Consider the following 15,000-nt stretch of genomic DNA (forward strand, 5'->3'; position numbering starts at 1 on the left):
CTAGGAAAAATGTTAGTCGCACACTTACAAAATTTGGTCGCATATGCGACCAAATTGGTCGCACTCTAGAGCCCTGATTCATATATCAGCTTCACTCTTCCTGAGAGGCTTTCCTCAGTATTTTGTAGTGTTTCTGTGGGATTTTCATTCCTCCAGTAGAGCGTTTGTGAGGTCAGGGACTGATGTTGGAGGAGAAGGTCTGGCTCCTGATCTCCTGTTCATCCCAGAGCTGTTAGACGGGGTCGAGGTCAGGGGTCAGGGGTCAGTGTGGACCAGTCCAGTTCTTCCACACAGGACTCATCCAGACGTGTGTTTATGGACCTCGCTGTGTGCACTGGGACACAGGCATGCTGGGATAGAACAGGGCCTTCCCAAACTGTTCACACAGAGTTGGAATCCTGGTGTAAAAGGTTTGTGTTCAGGGAAGAAGGAGGCTGGAACTTCACACACTCCATCCCACGCTTCCATCGTACTGTGATGTGAGGGTTTCATCCAGTGGAAACCCACTATCTCTTCAGCTGTGGGATCAGGAGGGGGTGCTGGGAAAAGTCGGAATGGATCCAAAAGTTAACACCCCTTCTAACTGGGGAACAAGTTTATTTCTCCCTCCCACCAACCCACCTGGAGGACTGATTTTCTGAAGAAAGCTCTTCTCGAGCACCTGGACAGGATGAGCCTATGCTGACTGACCCAAATCCAGCCGAAGCCCAAGCCTGGATGGCGGGATGCATTTTGCACCATAACGTCCCCGTCGGAGCCCCAGAGGAGGAAGTCCGGGGTAACGGTCGTCGAGTTCGAGCCATTCTAGACACGGGTCAGCTTTATCCAACCCCAGCTTCTCGGAACCACAAAGCTTGGCCAGTCCCTCCTCCCAATCACCTGCGTTCACGGTGACACAAGGTATGTGCCGGCCAACCCGTCTCAATTTCTGCAACACCGGAAACCAAGAGTTCGCCAAGCTTACCTCGCATCGGAGAGTGAGAGAGCGGGTGAGTTTCCTCAAACTAATCTCGAAGTCTTCTCTGATCTTTTCCAGCAGATCCCTAGGAAGAGAACAACGAGAGGACCATCGCTTGAAACACTGCTGGTCACAAGTCAGGGTAGTCAATGGTCACTGAGCACGAGACACCCCCACACCCCTCTCCACACTTCATTGTAAAGAATGACTTGTTATACTGTGTAGCGGAAAGACGTGAGGAACTATAGGAACTGCTCGGAGCAAAACAGAGATGTTCCTCCACCTGGCAGAGTCCTGTCCGCTTGCCGGCCACCTCGCCACAGAGAACACATTGCAGCAGATTAGAGATCGCTTCCACTGGCCAGGGATGAATTCTGAAGTTCGGCGGGACTGTCAGGTATGTAATATAGGCTAATATATAAAACATGTTAGTAAATGGACTTCAACTTCCATAAACACTTTTAGAGTCTGGTAAAGAAAAATGAGGCTTCGTTTTTCAGTGATCACGTGTTTCTCTGAAAAAAAACGCTCTCCGGCACGGAGCTTCATGAGAAATTGCGCTGTGTACTAGATACGCGCTTTGAAGCTTCAGGGCCCTATTTTAACGATCTGGAACGCAAGTATCAAGCGCAAAACGCAAGTAACTTTGTGGGCGGGTCTCGGGTGCTGTTGCTATTATACCGGCGGGATAAATGACTCTTGCGCCCGACGCAAATCTAAAATGTGTTGGTCTGAAGTCGCTTCATTACTCATAGGTGTGGTTTGGGCATAACGTGAAATAAACCAATCAGAGCGACATCTCACATTCCCTTTAAGAGCAGGCGCGCTTGTTCCATGGCGGACTGCTATTATAACGGCGGATTTGCCAGACGCGCGCCAGGAGCGGTTCACAGCCGAGGAGACCGACGTTCTCGTCAGGGCCGTAAAACACAGAGAAGTGACATTGGGGATGGAGAAACACACCCAGATTAGCTTCGGTTAAACAGGCGTATGATAATTTGGGTAAATGTGTAAGTTAGATTTATGTCTATTTTTTCACATCTTCATGGACACAACAGTGATTTCCCTCGTGTGGAATATTTTTCCTTGTAATTATGTATGATTTGCAAAAATGAGAACTGCTTCTTCTGTGTAGATGAGAGAATCAAAGTGTATGTGCGTTGTGCACACGCTACATTGATTATGGCCAAGCATGCACCCTTAAAATAGCAGATACATGAATAATGTATATATATGAATAACATGAGCAACGCCGAGGTTTCTCCTGTTCAGTGGCGGAATTGTTTTCTAAACCTACAAAATAGCACCAGGGAACGTTTGCGCAGGAACACGCCTCCTCTTTTCACTGAACCGCCTCCGGGAGCGCAAGTTCATTCCCTAATTTACCGATGTGCGTCTGTGGAGGGAAAAGTCTGCTGTGCGGGGGTGCAAAATAGGAATGATACGGTGTACAAAGTCAGTTGCGCTGGGTGCAAGATAGGGCCCCCAGTGTCATGTGTAACATCACTACTGTGCAGTATGCCAACGAACTGCTCCTCAGAGACCTGCCCCTGCCCGTTTTCACGCATTAGGATGGACATTGTGCTGCCAAAGTCTGCACAGGGCTACGAATACATTTTGGTCCTGGTGGATTATGCCACTCGCTATCCTGAGGCCATCGCCCAGGAGTTGTCTACCCTTTGCAGCCGAGTGAGGATTCCATCTGAAATTCTGACGGACCAGGGCACCCCCTTTGCTTCCCGGGTCATGGCCGGTCTGTGTAAGTTGTTGCAAATGAAACATCTCCGCACCTCAGTGTACCACCTCGAGACAGATGGCCTAGTGGAACGCTTTAATCAGACCTGAGGATGGGCGCGACTGGGACCAAATGATCCCCTATGTTCTCTTTGGGATACGAGAAATGCCCCAGGCTTCCACCGGCTTTACCCCATTCGAGTTGCTGTTTGGATGACAACTCTGCGGGTTGCTAGACTTTGCCAAGAAGGCCTGGGAGCAACAACCTTCCCCCCACCATACGGTGGTTGAGCGTATTTGAGAGATGAGAGAAAGAATTGAATGGATAATGCCTCTGGTTAAGGACCACCTTATTGAATGGATATATGGACCACCATTTCACATGGATACACGGAAACAACAAAAAAAATTATATTTTGCAGGCCGGACAAGTAATTTGGCGATGTCAATTTGTAAAGAAAGAATACGCGCCTGCGCCACATATACATTCAAATGTTCATATCTATTGTCATGAATGCTCCGAGACACGAAGATCGATCCAAATGCAGCTTTTAATAAGGAAGGTCGTACAGGCGGGGTCAAACAGGGCAGACAGAGCAATGTAGATCAAACAGCAAGGGTTATCCAGATAACAGGCAGAATTCGGGGCAGGCAGCAATAATCAAAAGTCCAAGAACAGTCCAAGTCAGGCCAGGCAGATAACAATCATCCAAATGAGGAAACAGTCCAAGATCAAAAACCAGATAAATAAAACACAGGATAAACGCTCAGAAATGCAGTGTGACACAAACAAGACTTCGCAGGGAATGATGAGGTGAACCAGGCTTATATGGGGTGAACTAAACAATATAATGAGACACAGGTGAATGTGATAATCAGGGATGATGAGTCCGGGCAGTGAATTATGGGAAATGTAGTTGTGAGTGAATAATGATAGTCTGATGTGGAGTGCCCTCTGGTGGCACTCAAGGGCACTCCAGCTGGTGACCGTTACACCTATAGACTAAACACATAATATGCATGTGCACGCAGTCACCGTTTTCACAGATTCACGTTTTTGAAGTTTACACGGAGATGATAAAGTTTTTAAAAACCTTCCAAAACTTGCACCTTGGATCCTATTTCAAAGTTTGCGTTCTCGGGCCACCAAACACTGTTGTCGTGCAAATGAACGGGCAGAACGCATTAAAAGTTTCTGTTTTCAGTTAAAATGGTGTCGTGTTAGCGGCAAATAGCGTGTTAGCCCTAAGTTAATAACTAATGATCTCTGCAATAGAAGTAAATACATGAAAAACTAACTTAAGCTGGACAATAACTTTATTCTAGAGCTGCTGTAAAGCCAAAATGATCTCTGTTACTTTAATTTTCTATTATCACTGTAAAGCTACTTTGAAACAAGGTCTTAGTACCCAATGTGGCCTGTAAATTCCTGGCCTCCCAGCAGGGCCCGTACACCATCGTTGAGAGAGTTGGACCCGTAAATTATAGGTTGCGGCAGCCTGGGAAACGAAGGGGTGAGCAGATCTACCATGTCAACTTGTTAAAGCGCTGGGTCCCACAACGGTGGCCTTGACGGCAGACAAAGTTGATCCTGTGGTAGACCTGAATCCACAGCTCGACCCACACCAATAGAAAGAACTGGATGCCCAGATCCAAAGGTTCTGTGATGTATTCTCCTCCTGTCACATGACATCCGAACCCCCCATGGTGTCACAGTTCGGCAACGGCCTTCCCGAATTGCAGAATCGGCAAGCCATTGAGGAGGAAGTGGAAAAAATGCTCCGCTTAGCAGTCATCGAGTCATCAGCCTTCCTCCAGCCCATGGTCCAGCCCGATAGTTCGATAGCTTCCCCATGCCTCGGGTGGATGAACTCATCGAATGCCTCGGTACAGCCCGGTATATCTGTTGTGTATTAACATTTGTATTTGAGTTGACTTTTGATCTTGTTTGTGATTGGCTGTGAGAGCTCCCAATAAAAAGGAGCGCGCCTTCAAGAGTGAAACAGTCTACCAGAGCACTGGAAGTGTAGTGTTTGAGTTCCTGACTGAAAAGTCTTTTGGTTAATCAGCAAATAAAATAATCAATGATATTCGTCATCGTATTTGTTGCTCTAGTAAATACATGACAAGTTTGGCGACGAGGATGGGATTTTGATGTGTTGTATTTTGCAGCGGGTCGCTCCCGCCGTGATTAGCTAAAAGAAAGAAGCAAGCATGGCGCTCTACAGTACAGACACGGGATTAACGTTCGACGAAACGTCGGAAACGTTTGAAAACTATGAAGAAAGGCTTTTGCAGTTTCTGGTGGCCAACAAGATTGAAGCTGACCGGCGGAGAGCGGTATTTTTGTCTGTGGTTGGTCTGAAAAATTTTGCACTGCTAAGAGATCTGATTGCACCGAGCAAGGTGAGCGAGACAGAATTCTCGGACTTATTGAAGGCATTAAGAGACTTTTACACACCTAAAAAGAATGTGTTGGCTGAAAGATTCACGTTCAGAAATCGTCGACAGCAAGTTGGAGAATCTTTTGGGGACTATATAGCTAGCTTAAAGGGGCTGGCCTGCACCTGCGAATTTGGCGCCAGCTTGGAGGAGCAGCTAAGAGATCAATTCGTGTGTGGCATAATTGACAAAGAACTGCGCCGAAAACTGTTAAATGCCGCAAGTGATGAAGGCCTGACATGGGCACGTATGCTGGAAATAACAAACAATTTTGAGTGTACAACCAGTGGAATGCAGTCTATGCAGAAGGGACTGCCCCCTTCATATATGCGGACAGATCATCTAGGTCTGCGGGGAGTGAAGCAGCGTGAGTCCAGGGCGTTGCGGCCGGAGTCAAGGAGCATCAGCGGCCGAGAGTGCTACAGATGCCTGGGGAAAGGACATGGACCGAGCGACTGCAAGTTCAAAGAGTTCCAGTGTCGGGGAATGCGGAAAAGCAGGTCATCTGGAACGGGCCTGTAAGAATAAGCGGACTTATTTCAAATCAAAGGAGCAGCAACGGTCAACAGGAAAAATGACTGTTCGTTCTTTTCAATCGCGGAGCGGACGTGAACTTCATGGACAGACGGGAAGATTCATTTTATGGAGCCGTGGCGTTGCCGTCGGATGTTGCCGAGGAACGAACTGATTTGAGACTGCACACAGTAACTACGGACGTATCTGGGTATGTGAAACCATACAAGGTTATGGTGAGATGTAACGGGGTTAAAATGAGTATGGAGGTAGACACTGGGGCCGCTGTGTCTGTCATTTCTGAGAGCTTGTACTGGTCAAAATTCAAAAAGGTAAAATTGCAACCGTGTAACTTGAAATTGCGAACATACACTGATCAACCCCTGGAATTGTTGGGAAAAATGAATGTCCAAGTTCAAAATGGGGCGCAAGATTTAAAACTAACTTTGTTAGTGTCGCGAGGAAAAGGGCCAGCTCTTATGGTCGCGATTGGATCAGGGTGCTAAATTTGGATTGGTCTCGAGTGAATCACATACGCGATCCGGTTGAGAAAATCTGCGCAGACCACAAAGCTGTGTTTAGTTCCCAATTAGGTTGCGCGAACGGGGTAACCGCCAAATTGCGCGTTTCGCCTGAGGCAAAACCGAACTTTTGCAAAGTGAGGCCGGTGCCTTATGCACTACGGGAGGCCGTCGATAAGAAATTGAATGAACTAGAGCAACAAGGAGTAATTTCTCCGGTATTACACAGCGAGTGGGCCGCGCCCCTTGTCTGTATCCCAAAACAGGACGGCTCAGTTCGCATATGTGGCGATTATAAAGTGACGATCAATCCGTGGCTAGACATTGATCAGTACACCATACCCAAAACGCAGGAATTGTTCTCTACCCTAGCTGGGGGAAAACAATTCACCAAACTGGATTTGACGCAAGCGTACACTCAACTGAAAATGGATGATGAAAGTAAGCCTTTCCTCACTGTTAATACGCAGCGGGGGTTATACGTGTACAATCGTTTACCATACAGGGTCGCTAGTGCGGCGTCAATCTTCCAGCGTACCATGGATATGGTCTTGCAAGGATTAGAGGGTGTTGTGTGCTATCTTGATGATATTTTAATAACCGGAAGAGACACCAACGAGCATTTGAAAAATTTGAGTAATGTTTTGAAACGTCTAGAAGAACATGGGCTTAGGCTAAACAAAGAAAAATGTTCTTTTTTTCAGAATAGTGTAACGTACCTCGGACATGTCATCGATGCAGAAGGGTTGCACCTAATCCCGGAGAAAACGGAAGCCATCGACAAAGCCCCTGTGCCTAAAAATGTATCAGAGTTGAGGTCATTCCTGGCCATGCTGAATTATTATGGTAAATTTATACCAAATCTGTCGAGTGAAATTAAGCCACTCACTGAGTTGCTTCACAAAGATGCTGATTGGAAATGGACAGAAAAATGTCAAAGTGCATTTGAATGCACAAAATCAAGGCTGTCTTCGGCGCCGGTGCTGACACATTATGACCCTAAATTGCCGGTGATCCTAGCTTGTGATGCATCCCCATATGGGGTTGGGGCAGTAATTTCACACCAATTTCCAGACGGTACAGAAAAGCCCATTTCGTATGCCTCACGTACACTAACAAAGACTGAAGTTAACTATTCACAGATTGAAAAAGAGGCTCTGAGTATTATTTTTGGGGTGACTAAATTTAATGACTACTTGTATGGGCGCAAATTCAGGCTATATACAGATCACAAACCATTGGTCAAGATATTCGGACCGAAGACAGGCGTACCAACCTTGGCTGCAGCGAGATTACAGAGATGGTCACTGATTTTAGCTGCGTATCAGTATGACATCACATATAAACCCTCCCTGCAACACAGTAACGCTGACGCTGTGTCACGTTTACCTCTGACTGTTGAGAGTAATGAGAGTAAACTACGATTCCGAGTTTCCTTTTTGGATAGTGTTCCAATATCGGCACAAGAAATTGCAAAACAGACAAAATTGGACACAGTGTTACAGAAAGTGAAACATTTTACGTTAAATGGTTGGCCAAAACACGTCACAGAGGATACACTAAAGCCATATTTTTTGAGAAACACAGAACTGAATGTAGAATCTGAGTGTGTTCTTTGGGGTTTCCGTGTGATCGTGCCGGAAGTGTTAAGATCAAAAATGCTGACAGAACTGCATCACAATCATCAGGGCATAGTGAAGATGAAGGCCCTAGCTCGAAGCCATTTTTGGTGGCCTAACCTTGATGTAGACATAGAAGTATTAGTGAGCACATGTCAAACATGCCAGACAGAAAGGAATCAGCCTGTTACAGCTCCAATTGGAGTTGGCCTAATAGGCCCTGCCAAAGAATTCACGTGGATTTTGCTCAAAAAGGGAAATATAACTTTCTGGTAGTAACAGATAGTTTTTCACGCTGGCCTGAAATTGCATTGATGTCTAGTACCACTGCAGGAAAGACCATTGAGGTCTTAAGGGGTTACTTTGCTAATTGGGGCCTTCCTGATGAATTGATCTCTGATAATGGGCCGCAGTTTGTGGCGAGTGAATTTCAAACATTTTTGAAAAACAATGGGGTAAAACACATTCGGAGCCCGGCATACCATCCAGTCTCTAATGGCGCTGCAGAGAGGTTGGTGCAAAATTTTAAAAGGGCTTTGGAAAAGGGAAAGAATGACAACTTGTCTTTACAGGACTGTATCCACAAATTTTTTTTTTTTGTTACCGCAGCACCCCCCAATCTACCACAGGAAAAACCCTAGCAGAGTTATTCATAAAGCGAGAATTCAAAACCAGAATGTCACTCTTGAAACCTAGTTTAACAAAGAGCATGCAGCAGAAGCAGGCAGCTCAGCAAGCTAAACTGTCTCATAGTAAAACTGTCAGACAGTTTTTGCCAAAACAACGAGTTTTGGTTCGAAACCACAGGGGAGGGGAAAGTGCCAAGTGGGTACCGGGAAGTGTGGTTAAGGTGCTAGGTCCTGTTACATACTTGGTAAAAGTGTTTGGGAAATTGTACAAGAGACATGTAAACCAGCTCATCGGTTCGGAATTGCAACAACCAGAGTTAAATGATGAACCGTGTCAGAATGATGTAATTAACAAGGATGTGTTAAAAACAAGGGCTCATGGCATTGTGTCAGGACATGTAAGAGATGAGGATTCTAACAATTCTGTACAGGGAAAGCCGTTAGAATTAGGGGTTCCAGGAACCACTGTCACTCAGGAAGGGGCACTGAGACCTAAGAGGCAAGTAAAGCCCCCGATTCGATTGGATCTGTAATTAATATAATGAGGGGGAAAAAAAAAAAGAGAGAGAGAGACCTAAACAAAACAAATATTTTGTTTTATTTTTGTTTTGTTGTGTGGTTTGAAATGGTAAAATTGTGAGTTCCAGATTTCAGGGGAGGAGTGTTGTGTATTAACATTTGTATTTGAGTTGACTTTTGATCTTGTTTGTGATTGGCTGTGAGAGCTCCCAATAAAAAGGAGCGCGCCTTCAAGAGTGAAACAGTCTACCAGAGCACTGGAAGTGTAGTGTTTGAGTTCCTGACTGAAAAGTCTTTTGGTTAATCAGCAAATAAAATAATCAAAATCAAGACTATTCGTCATCGTATTTGTTGCTCTAGTAAATACATGACAATATCTCCACGCTGGACTTGACGAAAGGTTACTGGCAAGTACACTTCTCCACTTCGGCAAAAGAGAAGACCCCCTTCAGTACTCTGCCAGGGCATTGGCATTACCGGGTCTTACCTAGCGGCCTGCATGGGGCACCAGTGACCTGCTGACTGCGACGTCGGGCTGGACTAACGGCTAACCCTCAAAATGTCATCTGGGGCATTCAGAGGCACGATACCTTGGTTATTGCATTAGAAGGGGATTGACTGAACCGCAAGAGGGAAAGTAAAGGCCATCAGGGAGAATCCCCGGCCCTCTACAAAGTAACATGTACGTGCCTTCCTAGGGTTAGCCGGGTATTATAGATGTTTTATTCCGGGATTCTCTTCCCTGGCTTGCCCCTTTACAGACCTGGACAAGAAGAAGAAGGGCCAGCCAGATAAAGGGCAGAAGGACGCTGCAGCCGAGAGAGCCTTCCGAAGACCACAGACAGCGCTGACCTCGGCCCCAGCGCTACATGTCCCAGATTACGCCCTGCCATCTGTCCTTCAAATGGATGCCTCTGACACAGGCCTCGGAGATATTCTGTCCCAAATGCTCCAAGGAGAAGAACGTCCGGTAACGATCATCAAGGCAAGGCAAGTTTTTTATACAGTACATTTCATACACTATGGTAATTCAAAGTGCTTTACATAGAAAGGAATTAAAATAATAAAAGCAAGGAAAATTTAAACAGGAATTAAATGAGAAATAAAGATTATACAGTTATAAAAGGAATTAAAAGAGTAAAAAGATGAAACATAGATAAATTTCTCATCTGGCAAAACACCGGTGTATCATATTTTTGTCACCAGATGTTCCTGGCTCTTCAAGACTTCCACTTCAAACACCGAGCCGGTTCCGTCATCGGCAGTGCTGATGGACTCTCGAGATATCACTGGCTCCCCACTCCCCCAATTCAATATATATACTGTATATATAGGGCAGGTAATAATTTTATTGGAAAAAATACAATAAATGCACAAGAAAATATTATTATTATATAATATATTTTTATATTCAATATACAGAAATTATGTTACTTAATGTTAGGTTATACTTTTACATTTTGTTAAGAGTCATTTGTCAGTGATCTGTTGATGATAACACATTAATGTATATTCTGCAGTGAATCTGACAGACTGTGAGAAGTGCAGCTGTGATGATGTTCAGTTCCCACTCTCAGATCATCAGTCCTCAAACACACTTATGTTTCCATGAAAATGTTTGAGATGATGACAGTAAACCCATAGTAATGAAGTTAATTAGTGCTAAATATGCAGTGAGGTCTGGAGGTTCATGAACATCAGTGAGGAAATCACACTGAACACGTACCGCTAACTCACTGTGTGTGTGTGTGTGTGTGTGTGTGTGTGTGTGTGTGTGTTTGGCCTTTGATCTGCTCTGATACACTCAAACACGCTTCCCACAGTGTGTCACAGCAGAGGTCATGTGCTGTCTGCTGCTCGCTGCCTTTCATGAGTCTCTGTGTGTGTGTGTGCGTGTGTGTGTGTGTGTGTGTGTGTGTGTGTGTAAGTGTGTATGAGTGTCTGTTTGAGTGAGTGTTTGAGTGAGTGTGAGTGAGTGAGTGAGTGAGTGAGTGAGTGAGTGAGTGAGTGTGTGTGTGTGTGTGTGTGTGTACCTGTTTTTCTATCCCGGTGGGGACTTCAACCTGAATGCACACAGACTCATGGGGACTCGTGTTACAGTGGGGACCTAAATTGAGGTCCCCATAGGTAAACAAGCTTATAAATCATGCAGAATTAGTTTTTTTGGAAATGTAAAAATGCAGAAAGTTTTCTGTGATGGGTAGGTTTAGGGGTAGGGTTAGTGTAAGGCGACAGAATATACAGTGTGTACAGTATAAAAACCATTACGTCTATGGAGAGTCCCCACAAAGATAGTAAACCAGACATGTGTGTGTGTGTGTGTGTGTGTGTGTGTGTGTGTGTGTGTGTGTGTGTGTGTGTGTGTGTGTGTGTGTGTGTGTGTGTGTGTGTGTGTGTGTGTGTCAGTGTGTCTGTGTGTGTGTGTCAGTGTGTCTGTGTGTTGAGCTCTAGTCATGGACTCTTTCCCCACAGAGGAACCTGTGCAGCTGCTTCGGCCCCGGGGCCCTGATGACTCTGTGGGAACTCAAACGCCCTCGACCAGGATCACTCTGATTGTTTTATCATCTTTATGTGTTATTATCTGATGGTTATTCCCCACCCTGTAAGTGTGTGTTGTTTATTTGTTCATTTTGATGGAACTGAACACAAGACAGTCCAAACACTGACCAACTTCAGCAAACTGAGCAACAGAAATGCTCCAGTTTAAATAGAAAACTATCCATCCATCCGTATCTCTCTCTCTCTCTCTCTCTCTCTCTCTCTCTCTCTCTATCTATCTATCTATCTATCTGATAGATACGCCAAAAAAAAATATTCAGACTTATAAAAGCGTGCGTGCGCCAGATTCCCGTTATAAACCCCAGTCAGAGGAAGCGCGCTCATGAGTCTCCTCCCCGAAATAACCATATATGAGCTCACAACGCATAGTTTTAGTATCCATATCTTCATCTGCATATCATTTGCCTATGCATATTCATCCACGTGATCCCATGTTTAACGGAACAAGACATTAGGAAAATATGAAATACGGATGTGCGTCACATTACATTGATAAAAATGTGTCAGAGTTTGCGTGCAGGTGCACGAATTTTCCCGTCAAGTTTGTTTTTATAAATCACGGCTCTTCCAGGGCCTGTTTCGTGCGACGCAGCGGATATAAACGTGGCCCTGATGTGCTCACCCACTGAACCAGACAATGCTTTTATGTGTTTAACATTTCCATTTAGTCTATGAACTATAACACAGTTTGTTAGACGGATTGTTCTAGTGCGGACCCGAGCGCTATTGTGTTCATTGACGATCCAGATCCGCGCCAGGTGTGAAAACGCAAGTGGATTCAATTCAGATTTAAATAGGCTACTTAAAAATCGGAGTTGACAAAAGCAAAATTTGTAAAAACGAAAAGAGCAGGTGAATATGACAAAATGTGGCCGTTTTAGTAACGATTAAATAAAATGTTAAATTCACATTTATTTGTACAGTGCTTTTCACAACACACATCATCTCAAAGCAGCTTTACAGAAAATGCACGAGTCCACATTATACAGTAGCTACAGTGATCTGATATCAGAACTGTAAGTTATGTATTTCAGAAATGTAATACAAAATCACAGTTAGCGAGAAAGGTACAACAACGTAATAATTTAATGCAGAAACAATGAGCTCATTAAAGTAATGAATACTTTGTTACAAATGATTATGACATTTAGAAAAATGTAGCATTCAGAGTTTGCGTCACGACGAGCATTTTTTTTTTTTGCATTCTGCTCTTATAGTGAATCTCGACGTGATTATAAACGTTTGAAGAATCCCGCGGTTTAATGAAGCTCAGTAAACAGCAGAGAGATCCAAACTCGTGAGATCTTCCGCCCCCTCCTCCCTCTCTCTCTCTCTCTCTCTCTCTCTCTCTCTCTCTCAGTCCGTCTCTGGCTCATTAGAGATCATGTCAGGATGGGAGGATGAAGATGATGATGGCTCCCCGGGTTTCTCTCAGCGTTGCTTCTTCATCATCATCATCATCACTGAAGACTGAAAGAGGATGAAGAAGGAATGAATGAACGCGCTGTCTGGTATGTGTCGTATTTACTCTTTCATCGCTGTAATCGCAGTTTCTCCGTGTGTGTGTGTGTGTGTGTGTGTGTGTGTGTGTGTGAGGACTGTAACTGAACGAGGGTTATGTAAGCGCTGAACGACGCCTGCGAGAGCGTTTAGTAATCTAAGAATCTTCTTCTTCTTCATCATTGTCTTCCTCGCGGAGGAGCAACAGTGGCTCAGATTCTCCTCGCTCGTGGCACGACGCACGCGTTTCTGTGGCTCTGAGGGAAAACGCGCTCATCTCCTGCTCGTCTTTGTTCTTCATCATCTGGTTCGGTTTGAGTGGGTTCTGGTGCCTCTCACATCACCGTCTCCATGGAGACCCGCTCGTTCAGAAGCGCGCGCGTGAAACCAAAAATCCTGGCGCGGGTGGGATCTGTCTCTCTCTCTCTCTCTCTCTCTCTCTCTCTCTCCCTCTCTCTCTCTCTCTCTAAATAACGTGTTTTTGGGCTTCAGTCATGTATCAGATGGTGTATTTCCAGACACCAGCTTCGTAAGGCTCTGCGTGTTCTGGTTGTGTTGCATAACAGTCATGCAACTTTTCATGCACATGAAACTTTAGCGCGCGCTGCTTTATTGTTCGCTCGTGCTCGTGCTGATTGTCCTCAGTTTCAGCACCACGGAGAGCTCAGACTGACCGAAGGCCTCGTGTAAACCTCGATCATCATTAGTGAAGTACTGGGAACGCGTTTATTTCATTACATCGCACCACTTTGCAGTGTTGTCCAGTGTTTTTCCCTGTTTTTCAATGAAAACGCGCTTGACGGACGTCTCCGGCCACGCGCGTGACGCGCCGTTCTAAAAACGCGATGCTCAAGTTAAAATAAGTTCAACTTTTAAAAAACGCGTCCGTAGATCTTGAACCAGCCCTACAGAATGAGTGGTTTCTCAGCTCAGATTCTGGCAGAAAGCTCGTTTAATGACATGCATGAGCTCCTAATGAAATGATGCAGTTCTTCTCCTGATTGTTGTGACCACAGACCGTACATTATCTCCACAAATCAAATTATTCCATGCAGTCCATGAACATGCCATGGGATTTGATTGCGACTCCTACGCAAGCCTGTCTCTTGACCTGCAGCTTGTGCTCGGCTCTTCAAACCTCAGCTTTAAGGCACGGTTTGGCAGGTTCACCGCCAGCGATCGGGTTCCAGACGGGTTCTAGAAGCTCTGAGAGCGATCCGGAACGCCAGCACTTCTCCTGGCACATCGAGCATCTGCCATTGTGAGCGGCTGAGGGATTGAGATGTGTGTTGCCATGGCGATGATGATGGCTGCCTGGCTCATGTTTCCCAGTGAAAGAGGAAAATTTCCCCTCCGTCAAACACAGGAGACCTGGTCAAACTGTTCAGGCTCTGTGCGGAACAAAAGGCCAGAAAACGCTGAGCGTTAATGACTAGAAACACATTAGAGAATCTGTTCGCTGTGTTTCTGCTCATTAAACCTGTGTGTAAAATCAGCTGCTCGAGCAACGATGGTGATATTGTGCTTTACCTCATTTGTGACACAGATTTATTCGACGGGGTGAGCTGTGAAAATCACACAGAATGCGACGCTTTCTCTTCCAGTCTGGAACTCCTGCATATTTGTTGGGTCTGACTGTGAGGTGTGTGTGTGTGTGTGCCTTCTGGTCAATCTGACTCGACCATCCTCATGATCATGATAGTGCTGATCAATCTAAAGTCTGATATCAGGACTACTGTAAAATTATCAATAAAAAATCACACTGCATGTTATTATGAAATATGATGAAGATCAGGGTAGAGTGTTTTACGCATTCTGGGGTCAGTGTTGTACTTTTATACAAACACACAGACTCACACACACACACACACACACACACACACACACACACACACACACATACACACTCACACACTCACACACACACACACACACACACACACACACAAACACACACACTCTCTCACACACATACATACACACTAACTCTCTCACACACACACACA

Source organism: Scardinius erythrophthalmus (genome assembly GCF_964197995.2).
Source record: "Scardinius erythrophthalmus genome assembly, chromosome: 23".
Taxonomy (NCBI): domain Eukaryota; kingdom Metazoa; phylum Chordata; class Actinopteri; order Cypriniformes; family Leuciscidae; genus Scardinius; species Scardinius erythrophthalmus.